We start from the raw sequence: 27,694 nt of genomic DNA on the forward strand, positions 1-27,694 counted from the left end.
CACATCAGAATCCAGATGAGAGTTACCCTTATTTCCTGTACATTCATTCTTTTGAAAAATAATGGAAGTTTGTGAAATGCTGGGCATTTCCACCAGATTCCTTGTTGTGTGGGATGACAGATCAGAATATCTGAGGACAATGTATTTCATTTTGCTGGTGAGGTGGCAAAGGCCAGCAATAGTTTGTCCTGAGCGCTTGGTTCTGGGCTCAGGGAAGTATCCTTGAGTCGGAGAGCTCGTAAGCATTTGCCTGATGCTGAACACTATTTTGCTTCCATTTCAGTCAAAGGAAAGAAAGTCAGCAAGTGTTTAAAAGTTCCAGAAAGGTGTCGTGCTGGAATTTGTATTTCAAATTGCAGAGTACATGCTGCTCTTCATTTTTCTTCTGTACCTAATATAATTTGGTTAATCTATTGTGAAGCGACTTGTTTTATCAATGCTTACATAATGCTTCAAGATCTAGGAGCAGACTCTGTATTTTGCAATACTCGTGGTCCTGCTAAGAGCTAGCATCCTTGCCTCTTTTGGATTATTTTATATCAAACGTTTTGGGTGGGTTTCTCATCTGCCAAACCATCAGAAGCCGTGGACACGTGTGCCCGGGAGGTTGCCCGCACAATGCTGTTGGTGGCCTGGTAGCCAATGTGCCATGCGGGGACTTTCTTCAGCCCCGGTTCGCACGATGCCCTGGGGGGCCCTGGCTGGCGGGGACACCTCGGGCTGCGCTGCCCAGGGAGCAGAGCATTCCACACGGCTGCTAGGAGCTGCTCCCGGGGTCTGGATCGGAACCGAGGCAGCCGGCATGAAGTTCAGAGGCACACCGCTGCCTTCCTCGCCCTCCACAGGTGCTGTTAGAGCGAGGTACCCCGCGGAGCTCGGAAAGGCCCGGGAGCTCCGTGGTTCGCAGCTCCCTGATGGGAGCGGAGCCATCTGCCCCGCGCCTGGCGCAGGAAGCGCCTCCCGCACTCCTCCTTCCTTCCGCTCTGCCCCGCAAGCGGCTCCGCAAGGGCCGAGAGGAGCCCAGCGCTTGTAGTGTTTTAAATAAAAACCAAGCGATATCGGCCCTCTGGGGGAGAGCGAGGAGGAAGGCTGTCAGTCGCGAGGCTCGGTCCTCCCCTCCTCCTCCTCCTCCTGTGCCCGTCGCATCTCCCCGCTGACCGGCCGGCCCTGCCCGGCTGCTCCCCTCCCTCCCGCCTCCCTCCCCGGTCGGGGACCCGGGTTTGGGGCTGGGGGCGGCGCCCGCCCCTCGGCCGGACCGGGGCCGAGCGCTGCCGGCGGGAGCGGTGGCTCGGCAGCCCGGGGCTGCAGCCCGGGCCGGGTTGCGCTGCGCTGGGGGAGCAGGTTTCTTTGTTGGCTGCCGGGTGACTGGTTCCCATTAATCTCCCGCACTGGTCGTGGCCGTCTCCACTTCCTGCCTTTGCATACTTCTCTCTCCCTCGATTTCAGTCCCTTCCCACCCCTTTCCCTCCCCCCTTTCTTTCCCTCTTCCCAGCTTCTCCAAAAGAGCTACGATCGCCCGGGCTGCGGGACGGGGGCTGCAGGCGGCCGGCGGAGGGAGCGCATCCCCGCGCACCTCGGTAAGGGCCGGGGAGCCGTGCTGCCGAGCGGTGATCGCCTCCGGGGACCCGGGCAGGGGAGTGGGACTGGGGGGAGAAACGATCGCTCGTGCTCCGGGTGGCCGTCCCTGAGCACCGAGAGTCTCTCGCGAGCGGGGCGGGCCGGGGATGCGCGGCGGCGGCGGGGGCTCGCCGGGCGCTGCGGGTCCCGGACCGCGGAGCCCCCGCGGCAGCGGAGCCGCCGGAGGCCGTGGCGGTGCGGACCGGCCCCGCGATCCTTGCGGGACCCTGCCCTGCCCTGGGGGAGCGCAGAGGGGCGGGGGTTCCTTTAGCACGGGTGGAGCGGGGACTCGGTGCTCCCGCGCTGGTGCCACCGTCGTGCCTCGCGGGACGCTGCTTTCTGCGTGGGTAGCGAGGGCAGAGGCACCGCGGAGGGACAGAGCCCCCGGAGGGACAGAGCCCCCGGAGGGACAGAGCCCCCAGAGGGACAGAGCCCGAGGGACCACTTTGGCCAGACTAGGGTAACTCCAGCCCGGCTGGCGATCCAGCGCGCCGAGCGTGGGGCTCTGAGCTGCGGGAGACGGGGAGCTGCGGCACTTCTCTTCCCTTTCAGTGCCCGTTCGCATCGTCGGTCCAGCCGGCTGCGGTGTTTGCGTGCGTGCTGAAAAGTGTAGAGGAGCCACCTGGACTCCGGCGGAAGACTTTAGGATCCCAGGACAGATTTGGCTGAAGAGCTAAGGGAGTTCTGCAGCAGTTCACTTGGTGGGAAAATCAGATGTCCTGCTCTTGGCTCGGTACCAAACGTTTGCGTTACTAAGGTCACTGCAATCAAAGAGTAGCAGTTACATAGGAGAGAGCTTTCTTGTGTTTACTCCAGTTTTATCACCCGAATGTACTTCAAATTTAGTAGTCAAGCTGAATGAAGCTGGGTTCATAGTATTACTGCATGGAGTATGTCAGTAGTAGTGTTTTCTACACCCTGCGCTGACTTGTGGAATAGGTTTTCTTTCATTTTTATGCTGGCTAGTCAGACTTTAGACATACATTAAATAATCCAATAAAACTGGAGTGATCAAAACCCATGGAAGATGAAGGATGAAAGTTAGTTTCTGTCTGGTTTTTCATTATAAGATGAATTGAAGTGAGGTTGATTTACCTTTACGACTTAATAATGTTTTGTTTATATATGATTAATTTATAGTTGGTGGATGAAAATTTCCATATAGTGGAAGGGTAAGTTAACAGGGCAAAGGTAGGAGCATCACGCATTCAAGGTGAGATTTGAGGAAATAATTTATGTTTTAGAAGCACCAAAATTTAACTTTCATTGTGATGATCAGGTTATGCAGGTGACATAGTGGAAATCTGTTACCAAGTTGACATTTAAGAGTAAGATTTATGGGTTTGACCATTCATTGCCCTCTTTCTTTAAGATTAGTTATTTAAAATAAAACTGAAACATATTTATAGCAATGTGATGACTTGATAAAGTTATCCAGGAGTATAGTAAAGCACCTTTTAACATTAGCTACAGTCTGTCCACTGTTAAGAGTGACTAGACTGACATGGAACTGATACCTTGCTTCTGGGGTGGAACCAGTTTCCTCAAGATTATGGAGTGAGGAAAGGGGCTTTTGGGAAGGGTTGACAGGGATGGTGGTGCTGGGCCTCACTGGGGCATGGAGACTGTCCTGCTCCGAAAGAGATGTAGCATGTGTTCTCCTCTTGTGTGCAGAAATGAGAGCCCTTGCCTGGCCTGGCTTTCTGCTGCTCCCTTCAGGGTGCTAAACTCCCCCAGCCAGCTTGTGCAGCGTAGTCACTGCCCTTCCTGGCTCAGGGCAGGGGGAGAGGTGCCTTCTGTCCTCTCCTACCCCTGCAGCATGTTTGTGCTGCGGTTGCCAGCATGTGCTCCAAGAAGCTCAGGATCAAGCATTGCTCTTTCCCTTTAAGCAAGTGCCTTAATGTACACTGTAGCTCTTCAAGGAGAGTGTGACCCCTTATTATTGGTGACCCTGTAAACCATTGTGTAATCTATTGACTGTAACATACCATGCCAATTTATTCTTGGTTGGGAAGTCTTGCCAAGGACTTGATGGAATAGCATGATTTTATCCACTTTATTGTTTTCATTGTGTTTCATAAACATCTAAGACCCTCTGGGAAGAATCACTGGGGCGGCTGGGCCTCCTTTTTTTTAATTGCTGGTTAAACAAGTGTTGCCAGTTTAAAAAAAATTAAAATGGTATGCAGGATCTCAGAATGCCTGGAACTGCTAAACATTCATTTTTAGGAAGCAGGACTATTTTTAGTGTAGGGGCATTTAAAGAAATGATACAAGCCCCTTGTGAAGAGGTCACTGTGAAGTACACTGAAGAGCCTGCTTTTAACTGGAAAGTAAACCCAAGTTTCCCACAGCTGAGTAAGGTAAAAGAACCAGATTCGTGCTTTTCCTGCCTAACTGAAGAGGGAAAGGATGGATTTTTTTGTTAGTTTACTGTAGTGGGAGTAAGGATGCCCAAGTTCTTATCATACAACTACAAAAACAAAAATGCTGGTCTTATTGACACCCTCACCTCTGATTTCCTCCAGTGAGTATCTGCAATGGAGATGTAGGACTGAAAGACATTTAACACTTCCAAAGAGGGACTGGGAACTGACAACTAAGAGTATGGTGTATCCCTTGGGATGTGTGTTTGTGGGAGATCAAAAGTTCCTTAAAAATGAATCCATGGTTGCCATTCTTATCTATACTTAAAAGAATAGGGGTAAAATTAGAGAAGATCATGTGTGTTGAGAACTCCAGGTCATCTGGGCTCCTAAATCACTTCTGAATATGGGATTGAGGTTGCCAAATAAATTACAGTGATTCCATGAAGTCTGTCCTCAATTCCTCTCCCTGAAAAATGGAAGTCCTTGCTTTGGATGGCTTAAGAGAATGTGGTTTAGGTCAATGTTATCACTGTGTGCTACAAACATCATGTTGTCTATGATGTCTTGAGTAATCTATCTATGTTTAATGTAACCCAGGCTCCTGCAGGGCAGAGGACCAACATCTGGACTGATCAGACTTTCAAAATGTATGAAATGATAGCAGAGTTGATTTTTGGTCCAAACTTCCTTGATGTCTTGTTTAGAATAAGTTTAGTTTAGATTACGAATTTGGGGTTTTTCCTTTTTTTTTTCCTTTTCTTTTTTTTCCCCTGTTGCTAAGTGCCATGTAGTTAGTTTTGTCTGTGTACTGTAAAGTGTGTGCAACTGTTGCTTTTCAGATTTTTTGGTCTGCAGTTGGGATTTAGTTGGCAGTCTAGATAGAGACAAGTTTGGGGAACTGAATCCAAATATTTACATTCTCAATTTGGCCTAGTTTTTGTGCTTGTAAACATTCTTAGTCAAATTGAACTTTGGTGAGGTTATAAGTGGCTTTGCCAAACCTTGGGGAGTCACACCCTACAAGACCTGAAATTCCCCGTTTTGGCAAGAGTTTTGGATGCTTTTTGGGTGTACATGCATCATCTGAGAGTTAGAACTCATCATTTTCACCCCTTATTTGACTGCAAAATATTTTCCTGTTTGTTGCTTTTTTTTTCCATGTAGAAATGTTTCATGCTAGTGTGCTATGTCAAGTTAAATGTCATGGAGGAGAAGTCCTGCCCACTTATGAGGTCCTGTGCAGATTCCATAAATCCTGGTCTCCTATGCTGCCCTAGGCTCTGGCCTGGCAGAGAGGGGCCATGGTGGAAATTCCTCTCTCTCTGTAGCTACTCTTCTCCTGGTCCCTGGAGTTTCATTGTGCAGAAGTTTAAAGACTGATTTGAGCAATGGGGATGCTTGCTTATGGAGCTTCAGATTAAATCCTCTCTTCATTCATGTAGGCTTTGAACAGCTGTCAGATTTTGCTAGAAACCTTTTATTCACTGAGGACTGAGCCTGAAAGATGTGTTCTCCATTAGCATTTGAACTTTCTGAAGTCAACACTACTATAAACTGTGGGGATAGGGATCAGCTACCACATTAACGCTTCATGGCCAACCCTCCCTCTTGTGTGGGGATGCCTTCCTGTTTGGGGCTGCTGCTGATAATCTGAGTTTGCAGTTAGGATAGTTCAGTGGCAGCGAGCTGGAGACTATTCTGGGATAGAGGTGACTGAGTTGCAGTGAGTTACAATAAGAGTTCTTGCTCATCAGCTGAGGTCTGGAGCTTTGTGCTCTTAGCCAGCCAAGTCTGGCCTGCCTTAGCATAATCCACGGTGAACATGTTTAGAGTAATGTAACTTGTTCTCCATCTGAAGTGTATTCTCAGATAGTTAAAGCTGTTCAGGGAAATGAATGGTGTAATTCCTACAGCTGGTGCTTTTGCTACATTCTGCTGTGAGCTTCTGACCTTGGAGATGTGCTTGGTAGGCTGAGGAGCACAGGACAAGAGTAGGTGTTCACTTTTAATACCACCTTGTAGATATGTTTGGTTGAGCTGTGTCTGTAGGCTGAAAAAGCTGCTGCAGTCTAGTTAAGAATTCAGTGAACTTTTGCAAATGGAGAGGTCCTTAAGGACACAGGGAAAACACAGTGGGTTTCTGTCAGAAGTGCACTTTGTCTGTGTTCACACAGACAGGAACGGGATGTTATTTCAGTGTGAGTATATCTGTCTCCTAATTGCTCTTAAAATGAAGATGTAAGAATGCTTAATGTGTTAACATTTAGTGTTAGGATTGGTGCCAGCACAGGAAACCAGGTCTTTGAGTTGAAGCTTTTAACATTATTTTCTAACTCCCACGTTATTAAAAACAGTCAGTGCATAAAGTTTCAAAGCTATAATTCATTTTATCATTTTGATGAGGTTGTCACACTGAATTACTGGTTTGCATTTTTTCCCCTTAGGAAAAAGATTAGTAGTCTTCATGGGACACCAGTGACAATCACAGGGGACAGATGTTAACTGACTTGCACTGTGCAGAGCACTCTGCTCAGTCTGCTGTTACAAACATTAGGGCAGAGACCAAAGATTTTGGGAGGATTGGCCTGGAAGATCTTGCAACCTCCTTCAGTGAGGAGCAGATGTTTCAGACTCTGACTCTACTCATTGTTCTGGGAAGTCCTTCAAGTTAGGAGATGAATCTATCTCTTGACATTTTTGCTTTCAACATTGTTATTACTTGAGGGAGTACAAATAGTTTTTGCAATACAGGGTGAAATTAATGAGGAATTCTAATGATTTTGATCCTTTGTCCTGATGAAAACTCCTATCATTTGAAGTCACGGGAAAGGGCCTAAAGTTGTGTTTCTTTCTATGTGGGCACAAAGAGAAATGAGACATATTGACTGACTCACTGTATGTGAAAGTGCTTCTCATTTGTGCTACAGGATTTTAATGATTGAAGTTTCCAGTTTGCCTCATATCTTAATCCTGACTCTAGGCTCACAGCATCCTGCTATATCCAGTGTTGTTCAAATGAGCTTCATGAACCAGGAATATTGTTCTGAAGATATGGCAAATGAATAAAGTGCAAAAGCTTACCAAATAATCAGCAAGCTCTGATTATTTCCACTGTGAAGTTGCAAATTGAGCTGCAGTTCCATACCACAGCTTGTGTTTTTACTCCCTGCTGTATTGTTAACTTGATCTTTGAGCAGAACATCACCTGTGCCACTCAAACTGTCTAAGAAATTACTGACTTGAAAAAGAGTTGAGGTCGGGATAAGAAAGGAAAAAAAGGGATCATAAAGAGGAGGTGTAAAATCATCTGCACCTCCCTGAAGGCTGCTTGTAAAGATTACTTACTTAAAAATCTCCAAAACTATTAAAACAGCATTCAGTTGTCATAGATAGAATTCGTGCAGCTTTAGGTTAGTGTGCATATTTTTGTTGGTGTTTTACGGATGTATCCATCACCATTTCTCCTGTGGAAGTGAGTAAATATCTGGAATCATTTAATTGCACTTAAGGGAAAAACAAGGACAAGCACAGGGAGCTCATGTTGTCTCTTTCTTGTCACCTGTCTTGTCTGAAAGCCCTTGGGACACTCAGGGGTACTTGCAAATTTTAATGGCACAACCCTGATTGCCTGGTTTTGTTATTACTCAACCTCAGGGTATCTTCCAACCTCCCTCCTACAACACAAGGTGTTGCACTTCAGCTTTTCCCTTCCCAGTGCTAAGGACTGGTGCAGAGGTGTTTCCTGCTGGCTCAGTGTTTATTAGCCTCTGAAACAGCGCTGCTCTTGCTGATGTAGTTGCAGAGCAGCTGGCAGCGTAACTGCTCCTTCTCTCCGGAGGTGTCCTTGGGCCTGGGAAGCAAAAGGGGATGTTGCCAGGTGGCAGAGCTATCTTCCCATCTAGTGCCAAAGTGAGCTAGGAATAATCTTCTTTTGCCTGCTCTGCTTTTCCTGTGGCTGCATAACTTGGATAACACAGGTAACTCTTCAGAAAAAATAAGTTCAGAAGAGGCAAGAGCTCTCCAACTCCTGCTGTTTTGCCTGTAAGGCTTCATCTAAACCCTTGTTCTTTGGGCAAAGTTGTCACTTAGCTTCCAGGGAAATGTTGGGAATTCTTTTCCTTAGTGTTCTGCTTTTCTTTCTCCTTTTAGCCCTTAGCTTCCCTCTGAAAGCACTCCAAGCACAGCAGCTGGGCTGTAATGAACTCTGTGTGTGCCATAATCTCGATTTGTGCTGCTGCTTTCAAGCTGTAGACGGATGTGAGATCTACATTTTGTGGATACCACTTCCACTGTGTCTTGGGATTTGTTAGGCCATAGAAAGGGGATAAACAGTGACAAATTCTTCATCCACCTGAGAGCATTGGGGCTTCCTGTCTGTCACAGACACTCTGTGATAGCAACTACTTGAGCTGCTGGTGACATACTCCTTTGTTTATCTGTTCTGATATTGATATTTGTATTTTGTGGAATGCCAAGAGAGGTATGAGACTGTGCTTTGCACTGTTAAAGAGTATCACATAAGATTTAATTGTGATTTCAGCTTTAATTCTGGCATTGTTAGCCATTGAGTTGTTTCCCTGTGAGACAGTTATCTGTGAGCTAGAGAAACCAACAGAGAAGTTGGTGAAAGTTCAGCTAAGGCTCTGTCTCCCAAACAAAGCAGTGAGAGAACCATGGAGTTTTCAGTGACAGGCACATGCTCCAGAGAGAATAACAGTGGAAGGTAAAAAAATACGAGGTAAATACACTGTCTCCTATACACCTCCAAGAGGTTGCACCTGGAGTGGGGGAAAACTGGGATATATGGCTGAGGGGCAGTGTGTTTCTTTTCACTTGTGTAGATCATTGTATATTGTGATATTTCTGGCAACTGAAAAATGACAGGAGTTAATATGTAGCTTAAAATCTTGGTCTGTGAGAAAGATGGGCGAAGCCTCTTGCTACTCTGGGTGAAATCAGCTTCTCTTTTGAGGTTTAATGGTTTATATTCAATCCATTATCATTATTTTTAATAGAGAGCATGATTATCTACAGAGAGCGTGAGATGAATCTGACTGATTTTTGGCATACTAGTGTTGACCCAGAAATGCTGTGGGTAGACTGATGTGATAGAGGAAAAAATCTGGCCTATTCCTAAATTTGGAGAGACAGCAGAATGTTTTGCTCTGTAGAAGTGTAGCTGAGCCACTGAGCTTGGAGGAGTGCTCTGGAAGCAGGACAATTAGAGGTTAGTAGCATATTCATGTGAGAAATTCAAATGTGTAATGTATATTCATGAGCCTATGGATAATGGCTAAAACAGCAGGAATCCAGCTCGGCAAAGCCAAGTGCTTTGTCTTGGACTAAAATCTTCCTTTTCCCTTTCCCGTGTGCTTTGCAGCAGGACAGGTTGGCAAGCACATCTGCCTGTCCAGCCCAGACAAACATGTAGTGGGAAGGTCAGCTGGGGTGGAGACCACACAGAGCAGCTGCTTAGGACCAGATGAATTATCCCAGCAGTGTCTGCTCACCTCTTCCTCACCTGGAATTGTAGTTCTGGCCGGTTTTCCAATTTTTCCTGAATCTACTTTTTAAAAATTAACTTTCCCCTCCTAGTTAGGCAAAGAGTAAGGGACAAGTACATGTTAAGGTTTTTTTTCCTGTGGAGATTTAGGATAACCCTAAATATTGGATAGTCAGCGAGAGATGTTTTGATCCAGGATTCATTGACATAAATGAGATTTTATAAATAAATAAATAAACAAACAAATAAATAAATATGTTTTTGTTTTCAATACACAATGAAGGCTTACCTCCATAACTTCTAAAAACTGAATGGAGTGTTCCTTTACTGGGTCTAATGCATATAGGTTATTTTTATCTCTAGGCTTTTTCATGTGGATTTAAAAACCTGAATAATGAGGGCCTCTGAATCAAACTAAGATTGGTGGCTTTTAGGAGTAGAGCAAATGACAATAAAAAGCAGGAGCTGAGTTCAGATAGTAGCAGAAAGATGATGAGCTATAGAAACAGAGTAACATCTTTCATTTGTTAATCTAAAAGCATTTAAAAAAATGTGAACAAATGATTAAAGACTGCATCTGACTTTGGTGGATGAGGGAAGCATCAGTGCAGATGAAAAGGATTGGGAAGGTAGTTCTGGGAACAGATATTTTTTTTCTTTATTTTCAGTGTAATTCTTAGGAAAATCAGAAATATATTTTGAGGCAAAACATTTTCTTTTGTATTGAACTACAAGTATGCAGAGTAGTGCTTTTCAGATGACAATATTGCTGCTACCCTTCAGTGCTTCACAAATGGCTTCCCACTGCTCCCACGACATAAGATGTGATTCTAAGTGAAGTTACTTTTCTTCTAAAGGTCAGGTGATGAGAATATCAGGAAAATTTAGGTTTTTAAAACCGTTTCTTCACTGTGTAATCTCAAATGTTTATTAATGGACCAATGTATATACAAAAATATGATGTTAATACTTCTTTTTTTCCTTGAAAATTATGAGTCTTCTGTCTCTACTTATGTCTGATTTTTTGAGTATTAGTCATAACTTTTATTTCTAGTTACAAGGAGGCAGTTATTTTGTATCTACTATCCCCATCCTTCCCCCTATTATAAACCTGTGCCAAGAGGCAAAGATACTTTCTGGTACATCAGTGTTCAGCACAGGCTTACATCTTATGTAGAGTATATTTATCATGACTATTCAAAAGATATTAATTTACCCATTTCTTTTCACAGCTATTTCAAATAGTGCTTTCTGTATGTGGATTAAATTAGCCCTTTTTATGGATGGAAACAGAGGTTTGCTTTGACACACAAGTTATCACAGCAGATGTTTAATTTATCCCTAAAATTCGTTTTTATCAGGGAGTGGAGGACATAAAGACCCTTTCTGCCTTCACAATTTCTGATCTTTATTAAGAAGTCCTCAGTTCTCTATAAAGCCTTTACTAGGTTAGATTCAAATAGAACAAAAAAGGCTCTGGCTTTTTATACAACCCTGCTGAGATTTTCTAAGTCACTTATGATAGTTAGATGCTCATTTTCCATTAAAGTCAGTTTGAACCAAATACAAAAATCCTCAGTGTGGCTTTGGCCTAATTGTTTAACAATAAAACATCCACATGTTCCTCTTAGAGGGGACTTGAGACCTTCACATTAGGAATGTGCAAGCAAAAGACAGCAACTTATTGTTTCAGTGTTTTCCTTGTATTAAAGATACTTCTACATGTCTGTATATATTTCTGTTGAAGCAGAAAAGTACCTCTTTCTTAAAACAATTCGATCCCAAAATACCTGCTTTGCTTCTGTTCTCACACTTGGAAGAAAACAGGTTTGCTCTGTAGTGTTGGTGTTTCTGTACTTTTCTCCCTTTGATTTTTAACCACTCTGGGAATAATCACTCAAGAGGAAGAGCATGCTGATCTTTCTCTAAAAGAGAATAATTTATTTTTCATAACAACTAAGTACACTTTCCACACTGTCTGTGGAAAGAAAGAAAGACAGAAGGAAAGAAATATGGGTAAAGAGTTACTACCTGGCAAATCTCTTGTCCAGTTGCTGCTTTTTTGCCCACTCATTCAGAGGTCCTCTAAGTCATTCCATTGCCTGGAACCTCAGTTTCCCTGTGTGTTTGTAAAGCAGTAACTGATATCTCCCCACATATTCCTGAGATCTGCACACTGAAGAAGCAAAAATAATCAGATGTTTGTATTTCGTTGTATCTTATGACCTTAGGTACCTTTGCAGTTTGCTGCATTTCTTTTGTAACCTGGAAAGGCTGTGATGAGCTGTAATTGCACTCTGAAGTGTGGTGGCAATTTTCCTGTACAGTTTTGGTGAGCCTGAGCAGTGCACGTGGCTCTGAGAGCTCTGAACTTGGGAAGGCTGAAACTCGTGTTTGTTCTGCGCTGACACCTCTGGCTGAGCAAAGAAAAGGTGTTGACGTTGGAAGGAGCTGCGGCTCTGCTCCCTTGCCAAGTATGAGGTGAAACCCTGAAGGAAGGAATAGCAATGATGTGTGACCCAGCAAAGGGTGTTCAAGACTTCTCCCTGTGAGTAGTTGGACCCTCCGAGGCATCACCATCTGCCAGCCAGGTACTCTTGTGAGAGGCTCAAAGCACCCAGGTTTTATAGGCCTGTTAAAGCAGTGCTGTGCAAGATGCTATTTTTTTGTGATGCAGCAGATCTCTGACTTTTCTTTTTCTCCTCGTATTTCCCATTGTCCAGGAACTGTAGCATCTATCAGGTTACACTTTCATTTAAACAAAATGCTACCAATATGCTTACAGTTAAACATGCTACATAAATACCTTATTTTACTGCTTTATTAAATGTGTAACAAATCTGTTTGGCAGCCACCTAATAGGAAATGGTGTATAGGTCTCTCTTGCGCATTTACTTGGCTCTAAAGTTTTCAGGTTCAGGTTAAATTAGGTTTTGGATATCACTTTCTTTGAAAAACTTTTCATATAACCTTATTTCTTTCTCAGTCCTTTGGATTCTGTAGGGAATCTGATAGTTTTTCATATGTGCTGTCCTTTTGAGTTGACTTGAGTCCCCTGAAGCAAACTTTGCTGCAACTTATTTCACTTTTGTGTAAATGGATTGCATTTGGGTCAAATATTTTTAAGCTACACACATAAAATATAGAAGGGGAGAATAAACAGGTAACAGGAAATTTGTTTACGTCCTTAGCTGTGCTTTGCTTTTGCTGTATCTTTTTACAGATGTTTGGTACCACAGCCATAGTTTTTCTCCTGTACCCTCTCCTGTGGAGGGGATGCAGGCTGGAGAAGTAATCTGCTCTCTTTTCCTCTCCCAGTATTTTTTCTGGTATTTTTCTACATTTATGTAGACATTTCCAGAGCTTGTATCACAACCTGGGTTAGCTGATCTTTCCTGACAGCAATTTATTGTAGTTACTAAAAATTTCTTTTAGTACCTTACTAGGTTTGTTGGTACTCTGGAAACTCTCCTTTCCTTGTAAACTGATGGTGGGAGATAGTTTCATCAGGAGACCAGGCTGGCTGTCAATTTCTGGCTCAGATGGAGGAAGAAGGAACATTAAAGGGACAGAAAATGCTTTTAACTTGTGTATTGTAAGACTGAATGGAGGTGATTTAGTATACTGGCTGCTTGTTTTCCTCAGAGCTCTTCACTGTCCTAAGGGAATCCCTTCTGCAAAGTCTTGGTTTAGGCAGTTTGTGACCTAGCCCTGGCCCCACAGCTGCTCCATCCTCAGGCAGTTTGGGCATGTCATTACACTGGGCCAAATGCCAATTACATATTTGGGACTGAAACCCCATCTGGGTGGTGGTTTGTTTTTTGTTTGGTTTTTTTTTTTTAGCCAGAAAAAGAAATCCTGAAAATGTGTCTGTTTTATGTATTTTGCAAAGGATGTTGTTCATAAAAAGGGCAATGGAAGTCTAAACCTTGAACTACATTAACACACATGCATTTTGCTGAGGTAACTCAAGTGTTTAAGTGCATGCAAAGAGCATGATACTGTGTTTCTTAGAAGAGAATGATGAGGCAATGATAAAACTCCCAACAAGGTGAAAGTGGATTTGAGCCCTTCCAGTGGTTTTGTTTCCCATTTGGAAACCTGATCCATTGATTGTTTTCTCTACTGTACTTAGTAGCAACAGCAAGTGAATTGAAAAGCAGGGACAAGCATCTGTTTTTCCGTAGCTGATACTTAAGGAGATCAGATTCTATATCCTTCTGTAAGGCTGAGTGATGCCGAGTTCATGCCACCTGGGAGTGTAGTTGTAAGGAAATCAGTGCCTTTAATACACTGGGTTTCTGCTCCATTTGTTTAGAAAGCTGCTCCTGGGGCTTCGCTGCACAGTGAAGATTGTGCTCCTGGCTGGAATTTGCCATGCCCACCTACAGTGTCCTTCCTCACTCTGGATGTCAGTCTTTTCTGCAATGTTGTTTGAAAGACCAATGCATGAAAGTAGCCCGTACCCCACTCCCCTGCTTCTCAGGGTATTTCTTACTCCACTTAACGAAACAGGGTGAAAGTATCCCAGTGTGATAGCGTGTTACCCTTGCTTGAAGAAGCAGGATGACATTTACCAGCAGGCTTGGAAGCAGAGTGGGATCTGCCTTTGAATAGGACTGGTGGCTTTGGGAAAGCAAGATGTGTGATATGAGACTGGTTTTTGCAAAGTCCTCTAAAGCATTTTGACTAAACAGTTTCTTGTAGGCTAAACAGACTGGGAAAGGCTCAGTCTGTGGGCAGGAGAGCTCCCAAGAGCCTGCTTGGTTCTGTGATTCAGCTCATGGCATTCATCCCCTGACCAGAGAAGATGTGTGCCAATGGTCCAGCAAGGAGCTGAGGGCTCAGTCTGCTTGGACATAATGGTTTTCAAATGAGATCTGGATCAGGTGCTGGGCTTAACACTTGTGCCTGTCTGCTCGAGGAATAATTACATCTCTTGGATCAAGAGATCAATTGTTCAAGGCACCCTGAGCTCACAGAAATGTAATGATGACTGCCCTGCAACATTAAAGTGTCATCTAAAGATAACACAAGACCAGCCCACCAACACTGTTAAACAATCAAAAACAGTACAGATTAAGTTAGCCACTAAATCAAACAAGGAAAATGCTCCCTTCTACCCTTTCCGACCCCTACAAAGATTTGTTGCTTTTGACTCCTCCTTGGAAGATTACCAAATTTGGAAATGTGAGCTATTTCTGACCAGTTTGGCATCAAGAATAGGGTGCTATTTAAGCGCTTTTATTTTATTTTATTTTGGTTTACTGCACTTATGCCTCCACAGACTTCCCTTCTTACTCTAAATGGATACAACGATATTTTGTCCTTTGTGCCTTCTATGCTTCTGTGTTTTTGCACTGTTGAATGAGTATTGTGGTTTTTTACCTTCAAAAACATCTGTATTCTAGCAGATGAAGCAATTTGTGTGAGTGCCCAATTTTCACTATTTATTTTTCAAAGGTGTTGCAAGGTTAGTAATTGTTAAATGACTTGAAATTCTTCCTTGAGGAATATCCTATGACTTGAAGCAGTGTTTAAGTCAATGAAGGCATAAAGATGTTGCCCATATGTATTTTGAGGTCTTTAGCTCATATTTGTGTAGGTAATAATACCTAGCTCTGATACTGCACTTTCCTATGCAATTCTCCAAAGTGCTTTGCAAAGCTGGATGGAACCATAACTAGAGTTAATGAAAAGGTTTTGATTCAATGAAGCATGATTAAAATATGCTGTTTTGCTTGTGCTGAACACTTTCTGGAATTCATTTGATGCTGGGAGAGCTTTCTGAGGGGCCAGAGTGGGCTAAAGACCTAACTGAAACAGCAACAAACCCAGCAACTGCTTTTTATGAGAGAATGAACATATCAGCACAACTGGTTTGTTGTGCAACATCAAGTTTTTTGGTTTCATTCAAACATGAGATAAAAGCAAGGAATGACACTGCGGATATTGTAACGTCCTTGAATAACTTTAGCCAGTATCTCCATTTCATAGGTTAAAAAATCAAAGTGGAGGAAAATAAAATTACTTGCATGACTTGAATTGCCCAATATGCCAAAGATGGAGCTGGGGCTTTGAGTCTTGTGGCCACAAAGCTGCCTCTGATGCTTTACCATAGTTTAACAAGGCACTTGCTTTACCACTTTTGCATAAAATCCATTATTTCCAGAAATTAACATTCCAAGCAAATTGAAATGTGTAGACCAATTGTAACAATGAATTTCTCCTGATCAAAGAAAAGGGAAGTTAGGTCTACCTGTAGTGTTAAGTGCTTATGCTGCAAATGAAGACAAAGCATTCACTGTTTCACTGCTGATGTATTGCAATTTGTGTGGAGCTTCTTGGAGTTTGGGAGCGGAAATGGAACTGGAATTAATTTCCTCAGAATTATAGAAAAATAAAATATATTCCTGCTGTTTATCAGTGTCTCTAACAACATACCTGTTACGACATCATAGAATCGATGCCAATAGAATAGTGAGGTATACCTGTGACAAAGTGGATTTCAACTAGAAATTTTTGAAGGTAATTGATCCAGCCAGGTATCTCTGTGCTGCCCCACTCTTTGTTGAGGTCATCCTGAAGACTGCTTACTCTGCAGTGCTTTGCTGCTGGGAAGTGAAAAGAAGGTGCTGCCCTCAAGTCAGAAAAGGCAGAGATTCAATGCCCCATTTATTGTCTTGACATTTTGTTTTATTGTTCCAGTTTGCAGAGCAGTCTCCAGAGGTTTCTAAAGTATGCATGAATAAGAGAGAGAAATGAACTCCTAGTTTATTTTGGGAATTTTATCTTGGAGACAGCCTTGTCTATTGAAACACATCTCTTGTTCCTATTTGCTTTGTCAGGAATCTGGGTGGCACAGTACCTTCCTACCTCATCTTCTACCTTTTCTCTATACCTACCTTCATTGTGCATGCTGTTTGTTAACAAGTCTGTGGTCTCCTCAGATCTTTTTTTAATTTGCTGTCTTTTATTGCTTTTATTTATATTCCAGTGTAGTCTACAAGCACCAATTGGTGATTGAAGCCCGATTTCTCAGTCTTTCTACATGCATGAACCATGTGTGTAAGCAGTATCAAAGGTCACTTTTTGATGTGAAAAAGTCAGATACAAGAGGTGGACAGGAAGCAGAGAAATATGTGTTAACTTTTATTAATTTATTGGTAGTATACTAAAAAGAGGTCAATGATGTCACTCACTAAAAATTCTCAGAGGTTGTGGGGTGACTGGGCTATAAGTAGGTTTATGCGGCGCTGGCCTTGAAAAATTATATATGGGAATCTTCATCACATATGGGAGAGAAGTTATGTTTATATCCCAGAATATAAATGAGATGCTATCTGGAACAGCTTTGTAGCATGGAATGTCTCTCTTTCCTTCACAGCTTCACATAGTTCAGTGCTTCCCCTTCTTCATGCCCTCATGCCTAAGGAATGCAGACGAATAGCTGGAAAAGGTTTGTCTTAGTGCTGTTGGGTCATTAAGGTTCTTGGCCAAAATACATCCCTGACCTCCCTGGTCAGAGGAAAGTTCATCAACGGCAATAGTTTCACTGAGACTTTAGCTAGAGTGTCTCAGCTGTTGAGGATGAGGCCTGAGGGTGCTGAAAGGGATAGATCAAAACCTGCTATAACTCTTGCTAAGTGTGTGTCTGGTGAAAAACTTTATGCCTCATTTCATGCAAGGAGAATGCCTGCAGACAATACGGAGAGGCATTCTTCCTGTGTCCATGTTTTTGTAAAACTTTAGAATACCTCTCATCAAAATCCCTTTCAGGTGACTGTAAGGGAGTGGACCTTTACAGCTTCATTAGAAAAGGTCACATGAAAGCACTTGGTCCTGTGCAAAGTGGAATACCTGAATGTATATCAACTGAGCCCTCAGCAGATATTTCTGTGATGCTGGAAATCCTCTCTCATTGTCCCTCTGAAGAACATGAGAAGAGTAATGGAAGAACATGTACCTTAATTGCAGATCAATGTGCAAGTCACATCTGTTATTTGAGAGTGTATTGCTTCACCCTTTCTGAAAAGGAACCCATATATGGGGAGTTGACATAATCTTCCTCAAATCATTAGTAACAGATTAGTTTCAGATAAAGTTTATTTTCTTGCAGTTATTGTTGTTCTTAGTCCCAGCCTTTCCTGTTTTGTGACCCTTGTGGGAAGTTTAGGTCTCATGATGGGGCCAGGCTAATTTTGCCACATCCAGAAACCTAATGATTTAAACTTCTGTAATCAGTTCCAAATGACCTCTGTTCCCATAAGGCTTGTGCTCATTGCTGAGCATTGTTATATGTATTTTCTCTATTATATTAAAACTTTATGAATGTGGTCACTGTAATATACAAGTACCTGCAGAACTGACTGTCTTTTGGGGAAGCTGAGTTTTGGGTTTTTTGAGCAAGCATGCAGTGTTGAAACAGAGCAAAGCAGAAAATGTTAGAGCCCTAACTTTGTCCTTAGGGAGAGAACATACAGGATCTCTCTTCTTCCTCCAGGTTTCCCTCCTGGAAACCTGGACTACCTGTGGGACTCCCAGGACAAACATTACAGCCCACTTTTGCGCTTTATTATCTCATACATTCCTTGCACATGTCCGCAGAATATGAGTGTGACTTTTGTAGTCATCTGTGCCTGAATAACCATCAAAGGCGGGAGAGCAAAGCCCCCTTTTTAACTTCAGGGGAATAAAAAACTCTACAGTCTTCTTCCTCCCCCCCCCCCGCCCCCAAACCCCCAATCCTCCCTGCAAAAAATAAGAAACCCAGATTATGTAGGCAGTGATACTGCAAGAGCTTTTGGTTGGTTATTTAAAGACACCACTATCTAGGGGTGGGGTGTGGGTGGAATCAAATAATGCAGGTAGATGACTTAGAAAATAGACAGCTGTATGTATTTGGTGTCTCTCCCAAAACAAAAGAATCTGTCTCCAGAAATTTGATCTTGTTTTGCTGGTAGCATATAGTGTAGAATGTCACCTATGAAGGTGCCTATACAGTTGATACTATTTTGAAGAAAACCCCAGATTTGAAACCTGCCTGTGTAATTTCTCTGTTGATCATATTCTCCATTTTTGGCTTGTATTAGTTTTGCACATCACTGTGCCACTTTGCAGAACCTGCAATAACTTCTGAAGTTCATACAATGCAGCTGGTTCTTGGTGTCTGCTCTTAGTGGAAATCAGCTCTCTTGATTTCTCTGCCTGTGAACAGGAAAGAGAGAAAAAGATTTGTTTGTTTGTTTTATTTGAAAGGATGATATGCAAAGTGGAGGAGTAACTCTCCAAGACCAAAAATAAAACAGCTCCAAAACTGGACTCCAGTTTTCTTCCAGTGCTTCCAGCCTGCACCCCCAACAGGCAGAGAGAAAGGCAAGGCCAGAGTGCTCACAAGGATTGCTGCATACCCTGAGGAAAACTCTCTAATGCAGTTCTAATTTTGCTGTGGGGCTGTAAGGATGCTCCCTGCTATATTGCATTCAGTGCAAATGGCAAAAGCTTTTGCAATTTTTTTTCTGTGGACATAAAAAACTTATTTTAAAATTTTGGTCTTACCTCAGGCTAGCTAGGAAAGTCTGGATAGCTGAGAACCTTGCTGAGTGCGAATAATTAAATTTATCCATCAGTCCTTTTTGTGAGCAGAAAATTGTTTGTTTCTGTGATGCAGTATTTCTGTTTGAAGAGAGATGATTGCTTGCAAAGGTGCCTTTCCTGTTCATACACGTGATTGTATTAGTAGAGATGTTTTGAACTCTGTCTGAATATGGGTATCTTACCCTGGAATTAATCACCAGGAAAACCAGTGACCCAGTTTCCCAAAGCTGCTCTGATACCAGGTCAGCTGCTACTTCTTCACGTTTCACATGGGTCAAAACCAAAGTGCTGAATCCCTCTGAAAAGGTGTTCTGATATTTCTCCTTCCTTCAAATTTCCCTTTTAATGTCAGCCCCCAGCTATCATGTGATGCTTGTCCTAATCATGCTCCAGGGTCCATCAAAGCAGGGAGGGTGACTGGCAAATGGAAACAGTGTGGGGTGCATGGCACTGCCAGGGAGCAAAGGCTGGACCATGAGACACGATGAGCCAGGAGCTGAGGGTGACTCCAGCACAGGTAGGACAATGCTCTCACTGACCTCAGCAAAGTCCCATGGTGCCCAAGTGGGACCATGTTGGTGGCAGTGCCAGCTGTCACTGGTGGCCCAGTGATCACTGTGCGGATGCAGAGAGAAGAACTGGGCCCAAGATAATCCACACAGCAAGTCAGGCCCAGCAAGGACAGGACTGGGGAGGGGGGTGAACCTGCAGCATGGCTGAGCCTGAGCTTACCCCGGGCTGCTGGTCCCTTGGGCAGTGGCTTCGGGGGTGCCAGTCCCAGGTCTGGCTGGACAGGGCATTTAAAGGTTTTTGGTGCACTTGGGGCCCTGACAGCTGCTCTGATGTGGGCCAAGCACTGACATAATTAATGGCACATGTTATTTACTATGTAAGAATTTCTTCTGGGCTCTGTGAGACAGCTCAGTGACTAAAGTGCTACTGAGCATGGAGCAGCAGGGTTTCTTTCTGGAGGCCAAATGATGAGTTACAAGTGTACCCTGGGCCAAAGCAAGGAAGAGTCCAATATCTCACTTCCTGAGGAGCAGACTGAGAAAGTGTTTGAGTCTTGATGGGCTGGAGCTTCTGCCTGTTGATGTCCACTGCAGTCCCAGGGTAAAGCTGCGGTGAGCAGTTGTGTGTCAAAGAGAGGGACATTTCTGTGTTAATGAACGGTTTGGGTGAATGCAAGTTTTGGAAAAGGGAAGGAAAAGAAAATGTTTTCTCCAAATTTCTAGCCTAAGACTCTTCATGGCGAGTTTGTGTCTAATTTTTCTCTGTGTTGGTGAGAAGAAAATGAACACAGTGAGTGCAGTGAATAAGGTCAGCCTTGAGGGCTTGTGGAAAAAGCTGGCTGAGCAGGTCACTCTCCTGGCCTTGCAGCAGTAGGGTGGTGACTCAACACTTGCCTGAAAATCAGTACAGTTCTGATGTCCTTTAAAATGTAGGAATGTGGGTCTGGCCTCAAGCTTGAAGAAGCCTCTGTGGAAAGGCCCATGATGACTTCAGTGGTCTTGAGAATGAAGCTGTGCAAGGTTTGCATAGATCTGGCGCCAGATGCGCCTCCCACCCAGAGCTCTGGCGATGAACATGTGTGCACAAGGTCGCTGCAATTATGAGAGAGTTCAAAGGGAGCTCCACATCCAAGGAGAAATGTTCACGGCTGATCTGTGCCTCAGCAATGCACTTCCACACAGCAGCCATCCACAGCAAGGGGCTTCCCCACAGAAGGGAACATCAGACTCACCCTGTCCCCCAGGGCTGAGCTGTACACATGTTCTCTGGGAGATGAAATTACTGCATGCGGGCTTCACAAAATAAACGTGCAGAAAAGTCCTGCAGCTTTCTTGCTTGCAGTTTGATCTGTAAGAAAGGTCTGTGGTAGCATGTGTTTTTGCAGTCAACACAGATATTTTTGGGGAGTGAGGCTGAAGTGTAGGCAGCACGTAATGATACACGTGGAAGCATTTGCAGGAGTCACTGTGGAGGGGGTTACAAGAAGAGCTAGTGAATGAGAAGAAGATGTTCTTAACCATCATGGCCTCTTGAGATAAGCCTGATGTGCAGATGAATATGTTGATATTTGCTCCAGGAAAATACCAGAAAGTTTGATGGCGTGATGCCTCCTGCCCTGGGTTGGTGGATCCCATCTAAGTTTTTGTTTTCCATCTCTAGAAGTGCTCTGGTGGATCAGGGAAGAGTTGACCTTCATTAGGTAAAATCTGGTGGGTTTTGTCACATCTTGAATCTCTGTAAGGACACTACAGCTGTGTCACACCCCCAGAGTGATGGCTGCATCCTGCAAGAAAGCTGTCAGCTTTCACATAGAGAGACAAAGCTATAATTAAAACACTGCATGGTTATCAAATATCTCTCATTTGTGTCATCAAAGGTGGCATTGCTCACATTGGGTCAGGGTGTGCTGGTCTGGCCCTCCAGTATTCGATTTCCAGACTGGTTGATTTCTCTCCTCTTCATCTTTACACATCCTGTGAGGCAGCCATGCTGTGGTCCAGGTGCTGCTGTGTTTTGCTGGTGTGTGAAGCAGATCTTGTTTGCTTTGTATACAATTACAGTGACTAAGGAATTTTAAAGTAAGACCTAGAAGTGTTGTCGCAATGTGCTCTTACCCAATGTTATTGTGTGGGAGACAGTGGGTGGTAAATGCAAAAGAAAAAATCAACCGTTTTTCTTCCTTACTCTTGTCAACTCTGTCAATTTTAATGTAGGGTTTTTTGTTTTGCTTTGTTTGTTTGTTTGTTTTTGTTTGTTTTTGTATACAGGTTTTTTCCTACCTTCTTTTAAGGCCTGACTTCCTGGAGCTAAGTGACTATCAGAAATTTTTACCCTCTCTGGGTTTTTTAGCTACACAGGAAAGCTTTAAAACATGAGTCCCAGAGGCCTGAGATCTGTAAACCTAATAGGAAGAGCACCACCTTTATCTATTCCTAAAATTCTGTGATTAGTTTAGGTCATCTCACAGCATCTGGGGGATTTACTTCAAGGCATAAAACACTTAAACCCAGTAAAATTAACTTCTTATTTTCATTGCCCACTTGTTGTGTGGTGTTGGAGAGAGAGCAGGAGATGGGTCTGTGACTCAGCCCCTCTCCCAGCAAGCAGAGAGGTGTGACAGGAGAAAATTGAGTCTATCTGGAGTGGTCAGAGATTGTGTTCACTGAAGGGAAAGGAACTGGCACTTTGCTCAAGGGCTGGGGTGAAGAGAGAACTTCCATTTTCTTTCACTTTGCTGAGTATCAGTAAGGGATGGACAAAGACACATTTTTTTCTAACTTATTATTTACAGGACTGTTACTTCCCTACTGATGTCACTGGAAATATATTTAATTGCTGTAACCTCCAAGCATGTCCAGAGGTCATTGAGAAGAGAATCTGGTACTCCAGAATTCCAGCTTTGTGTAAATAAACAAATATTTTGGTAAATTCCTGAGAATGGAAGCTGGGGGCCATAGCATGACAAGCAAACCCATCAAAAATAGACTTGTTGTTGTTTTTTGTATTTGATTTTATTAGCAGACTGAATTTTCCAAGCAGGAGGATAGCACATACTGTATGCAATTTGTCTAAAAACTACTTTCTCTAGAAAGCTGGGGGAAGGGGAACAGGAGAAAATGAATAACTTTTCAGAGGCATTCTCCCACTGCTTTTGTCTTTCATTTAAAAAGAAATGCTGACTCATAAGCAAGAAGCTTTCTCCTGCATCAGGGTAGTACAGCCTTATGGCCATGATCTCTGCTTTGCTCCCATTTCAGGAACTGCACTGAAGGTGAGCAGGGCTGTTTGCACCCCAGGCACTCTCCTCCAACAGTATCTGCTTTTCAGAGCAGAGCTTTGCAGGAAATCAGATGTGATTCTGCATTGACACTTTTTATCTTCCTGCCACTCAGATGAGGCTAATTTGCTTCCAGAGTTTTTAATCTGGAATAAAGCATTTTGAAGTTTCATTTTCAGACCCTTGAAAGTTTGATTGGTCCTTGGCACCTTTCACTGCCTATCCAATAATATTTGATAAAATACAAACAGGTAAAAAACACTGAACTATTAAAAAAAATAAATTGATCCAATCCTCTACCAGCCCCCTCCCTCCAAAACCCTTCCAGGATTTGAAATTCCATAGAAGCTCACCTATTGATTCTGGTGGCATGGCATGTGGGAGAAAGATCTCCTTATAATCAGTGACAACCAAATTGAGTAGGGAGTAGCTAGTCACTCTGCTGTATGTTTTTTGGGTGTCCTGTAATTTGGCTGCATTGTTACAGCTTTAAAACTGGGCAGATTTCCAGGGTTCTGTGTATATATTTAAATAGCTGTACGCTCCTGGTCAGCTTGGGAGCCCAGTGGCTGCTGTGGTGTCTGCGTTTTTGTGGGCCCATTAAGGGCAAGAACAATCATTCACCTTCAAGTGTCTGCAGATAGAGCTTCTTATCAGTTATTTCAGCTCTTGACTAGCAGGTGCAAGCAGGTACTTGTTCCTCTAAAACTCTATCTGAATGAACTGTGCTTTCAAAGCTACATACCCCACTTAAAGAAGCAGCCTCTCTTGGGTAGGTGCTGTGTCTTTGTAGAGGACTAGCACAATTTTCCCTGTATTACCTGAATTTACAAGCTTAAACCAATATTGCCTAATATGTGTTTGCTTTGTTTTAAATAGGTTTTACAGGGCATCATTTGTTTCCTTGATGATCTCAGTGTGCAGGTAGTGGTTACAGCTTTATAAAGCATCAGAGGAGCATTAAACATCTGCAAATGGTAACAATCTGGTTATTCTAAACTGCATCTTTATCATAACCTATGTATTAGGTAAACAAGTGTTATAAACAAGTGCAGTGCCTGCACTGAGACATTGAGATGTTCAAGTGACTTTGGATAGGTCAGTGGTACCACGTTAAAATGGAACTTAGGAAGGTCCATGCTGTCACTGGCTGACTCGTGGCTCTGAGCTTGCTTCTAGGTGACCTTTTTAACTGAGGATTGCAGAATCTCTTTCTTCTGACATCTAGCATTTTTTATTTTGAGGAAAAGAGGCAGAAAATCAGGACAGTTACAAATAAGCTAAATATAGCATTGTCAGGAACGAGAATGGCTTTACTTTGCCAGAAGAGAGTCATACGTCACATGTGAATGATCTTCTTTTGACCTAAACTTAAACCATGAGTTCAGGGAACAGCCATTTATAGAATTGGTTAGGTCTGTAATTCACTGTGTGAATAACAGGATGGTCTGAAAGAGAAAACAAAGATCCTTATTTCTCAACAATGAACAGAATAAAGACTATCAAATTCTCTTGGGTTTTCTTGTTGCTACTTGTGTTTTTTTGGCTGGGTTGTTTTGGGTTTTTTTTTTTTTTGTTTTGTTTTTTTTTGGTTTTGTTTTTTTTTTTTCATGGAGAAGAACTGGTGGGGGTTTCAGAAATACTTTCAATCAGTGCAAACCATTTCCTATTGTGGCTGGCAGCTGTCCTGTTTTTCAGATGACAGGCACAGCAATACTCCTTAAGAAACAATTACTTGCAGAGAACAGATGAGTCTGAGGTTATGGTTAAGGGAGAATACACTCCCATAAATTACTGCATTATTATATATCAAGAATACTTTTGTCTGTTACTAAAGCAACTGTTGAGTGGGATTCTGCATTCCATAATTGAAAATGGTCCCAGCTCAGCCAAATACTGGAGCATGTGCTTGGAAGCTGAGCATTAACTTCAGCAGCTTGCCTAAGGGCTGCCTCAGGTTCCACGCTGGCCTGGAAGGCTAATGGAATTCTCACAACAGCTCTCATGTGGTGTTTCCTCTGGTGAGAGTGGACAGCAATATTTGTGTGCTTCCTGTGCTTGTGAAATGCAGGGATCACTCCTCCTTCTTTTACAAAGCTTATTACCTGGCTGGATCACTGAGGAGGTGGGTGGGTGGCGTCCTGGGGTGATGTTGATCTGGAGTGGCTTGGGCTGTGAGTTGCTCGAAGCTCACCTGCTGCGAGATACGGAGTTGTGTGACACAGGGAGCAAGGCTGACATGGAGCAATTGTTTAATTGGTGTAGCTGCCTCCCATTAAGGAAGGAGAGCCAAATTAAAAGATACGAAGATGATTGCTGAAGACTGATTAATGCTCTTGGTTTTCTGTGCCACCAGCCTGACTCTTGCAGCATGTGACTAGCAGGGGTGATATGCTTTAGTCATGATGTCTCACCCTGAATAGCACAAGATGTGGTATTACTGTGCTGAGTATGGATATTCCCATAATGATGTTATTTTTTTCCACCTTCATAATATTGTTTTATAGTTTTTTGGTTTTTTTTAAGGATAGGGATGGGCTGTAACCTATTGAGCATATACTAGCTCAGTTTCTGTACAGATTGCTGGGAGATCAAATTCACCATGCTTATTTATTCCTTCTGAATTGATTCAGAGTTCTAAAGCAAAGATAGTTCAGTGCAGAGATAATAAAGAGAAAACAAGTCTGACAGACATTTTGTCATTTTTGGCAAAAGTAAATAACGAGTTTGCAGAGCTGTACAGCCCTGCCTTTGTGTTTGGAGAGTGCACATGATTTACTGCAGGAATCAGTTTGGCATAGCATAGCTGTGCCGATTCAGCAGGACCTACCATTATCTTGTCATGTTTTTTAGCAAATTGACTTTTACAAGGCAGCCATTCAAAAACATGAAAGAGAAATGTGCTGAGCAACCCATCCCTTCTTGTCCCCCCATCCAGTGTGTGCTGGCAAATCTGCCACAGTCGTGCCCACGGGCATGATGATGCTCGGTTCCTTCATTCGCTCTCAGGCTTTGGGCGTCCAGCATGCGTGAGCTGGTGTGGGTCTTGACTTTATTATTGTGTTCTCAAGCTCCCAAGTTGCTGACTTTTCAGCTGAGTGAAACAGTTCACACATGACTTTCTGTCGTGCTTCACTTTACAGACTTAATAGGATTTTAGCGGTACAGCAGGAGTAACAAAAGCACTGTTAGCAACATTTTGTAAATCTCGCTGCTTTTCAGCTCTGCTCACCCACAGCTTGCAGTCTCCCATGGACAGAGAAAAATGGCCAGAAAGCAGCGAGGTTCCTGGGCTTGTCCTGACTAGCACTGCCTTTCACTGCTTCTGAAGGCAGAGTATTGAGCTAGAGGCACTGCTGGTCTGACCCTGAAGGGCATTTTTGGTGTTTTTAACGTACATCTCTATTCCAGTCTTAGCACTGAAGTAGCTGTAGACAGAGTATTTCTGCATTCTTATATGTTTGGCAAATGTGCATGGACTGTGTTTATTTTTAAGGAGTTAATTTAAAATCTGGAAAACTTTCCTACTTTAAGTAAATTTGGGATGTTCAGCCCCATCTATACCTCAGTGAATGGCTTCTATTTGATAATATCTTTGTACATTACCATTGAGAGATGGTTATCTCAGAGAGCTAATCTGTGGATGTGCCCAAGGGTGAAAAAAGAGCCAAAAAAGTGAGGCTGAGAGGAGGGAAGTTGGGAGAAGGAACATTCTTTGTGCAGGTTTTTTCAATGGATAATTGTGTGGGAAGGGTAGGGACAGAGATGCTCAAAGAGCACTCTGAGATAACAAAACAGCTTATTTAGCTAACCAGGATGGAAATGACAGCCCTACCCATCCTTCTGTCTTGCTCTCCTGTGAACTAACTAGTGCTCAAGCAGCATTCTTCATGCTTGGGACGGGACTGTGCACAGCTCCTTTTTCTTTTCCTTTGGGTTTTGAGATGACACTGCAGGGCTAGTGGGGTTTTCCCTCCAGCTCCTGAGCACAGCAGCTTCTGTCTGGAAGCTGATGACACTGCCAGCTCCTCGTGTTTTGACAGGTCCTCTGGCACCAGCGTATGCCTGTGTGTCATCACACTCCATGAACCTGCTCCACAAACCCTGTCTCAAGCCACAGTGGTCTTTTACCTGAAGGCATGACTATTTCCTCAATAGAACTTTCCTCTGCAGTAAGTACTTGTTTCCTTTCCCTTCCTCTGCAGAAAATATTTGTTACTTAAAAGACCTGTTCTGAGGATTAGCCAGGCACACCAGAGATGCCAGTGAGGGAGACCCATCCTGAAGCAGCAGGTTTTGGATCATGCTGCAGCCCATCACTTGTGTAGGTTTCCCTTCCTCTCTCAAGTAAGGTCTTAAAATCCTTTGGATGACTCACTCAATAGGAAAAACTCTACTCTGTACTAATGGGTCTTTCTAGCAGATGTAAAATGCAGTGAAACATAGGCAGTTTCTTTAGTTTTAAAAGGAACAGATGATTTAATAAGCAGCTATAAATCTCTTGGGAATGCACTGACATAGTCCAACAGCAAACTTCTGCCAGATTTTTCACTGACTAGACTTATAGCCTATGAGTCATAGCAGTCTGCTCTACTCTCCACCTCAACTGCCTGTTGTTGTTTTGGCTTTTAGAGGTGCTCTGTGCTGCATATGGATTTTTTATCACCTTCTCCTGTTAATGGGCTTGCTCTTTCATCCAGGAGACAGCCTGCAAGCAGTTGACTCTTATTCTCTGTCTGTGCATGACAGTGCATGACATTTCTTTTCCATTCCCTAGCTCACCATGTGATTTTAAAATTGTATAAGGAAAATGTTCCA

At 43.2% G+C, this 27,694-nt stretch overlaps 1 protein-coding gene across 26 annotated transcripts in view; it reads left to right on the forward strand.

Annotated features, from left to right (window-relative positions):
- DENND2B (DENN domain containing 2B) overlaps positions 1 to 27,694 on the forward strand; it is a 152,726-nt gene that overhangs the window by 1,494 nt on the left and 123,538 nt on the right. For 3 of the 26 annotated variants that reach the window (XM_086892050.1, XM_023928613.2, XM_023928617.2), the window contains exon 1: positions 26,920 to 27,048. The exons of 10 other annotated variants lie outside the window; for them this stretch is intronic. The gene's annotated coding sequence lies outside the window, so the exon portion shown is untranslated. Of the gene's footprint in view, positions 1 to 1,222; positions 1,578 to 2,169; positions 2,375 to 26,919; positions 27,049 to 27,694 lie in introns of those variants that run through there. 13 more of the 26 variants (XM_086892038.1, XM_086892044.1, XM_086892040.1 and 10 more) reach the window with 12 other exon arrangements.

Source organism: Cyanistes caeruleus, chromosome 6, assembly GCF_971803275.1.
Source record: "Cyanistes caeruleus chromosome 6, bCyaCae1.hap1.1, whole genome shotgun sequence".
NCBI classification, from domain to species: domain Eukaryota; kingdom Metazoa; phylum Chordata; class Aves; order Passeriformes; family Paridae; genus Cyanistes; species Cyanistes caeruleus.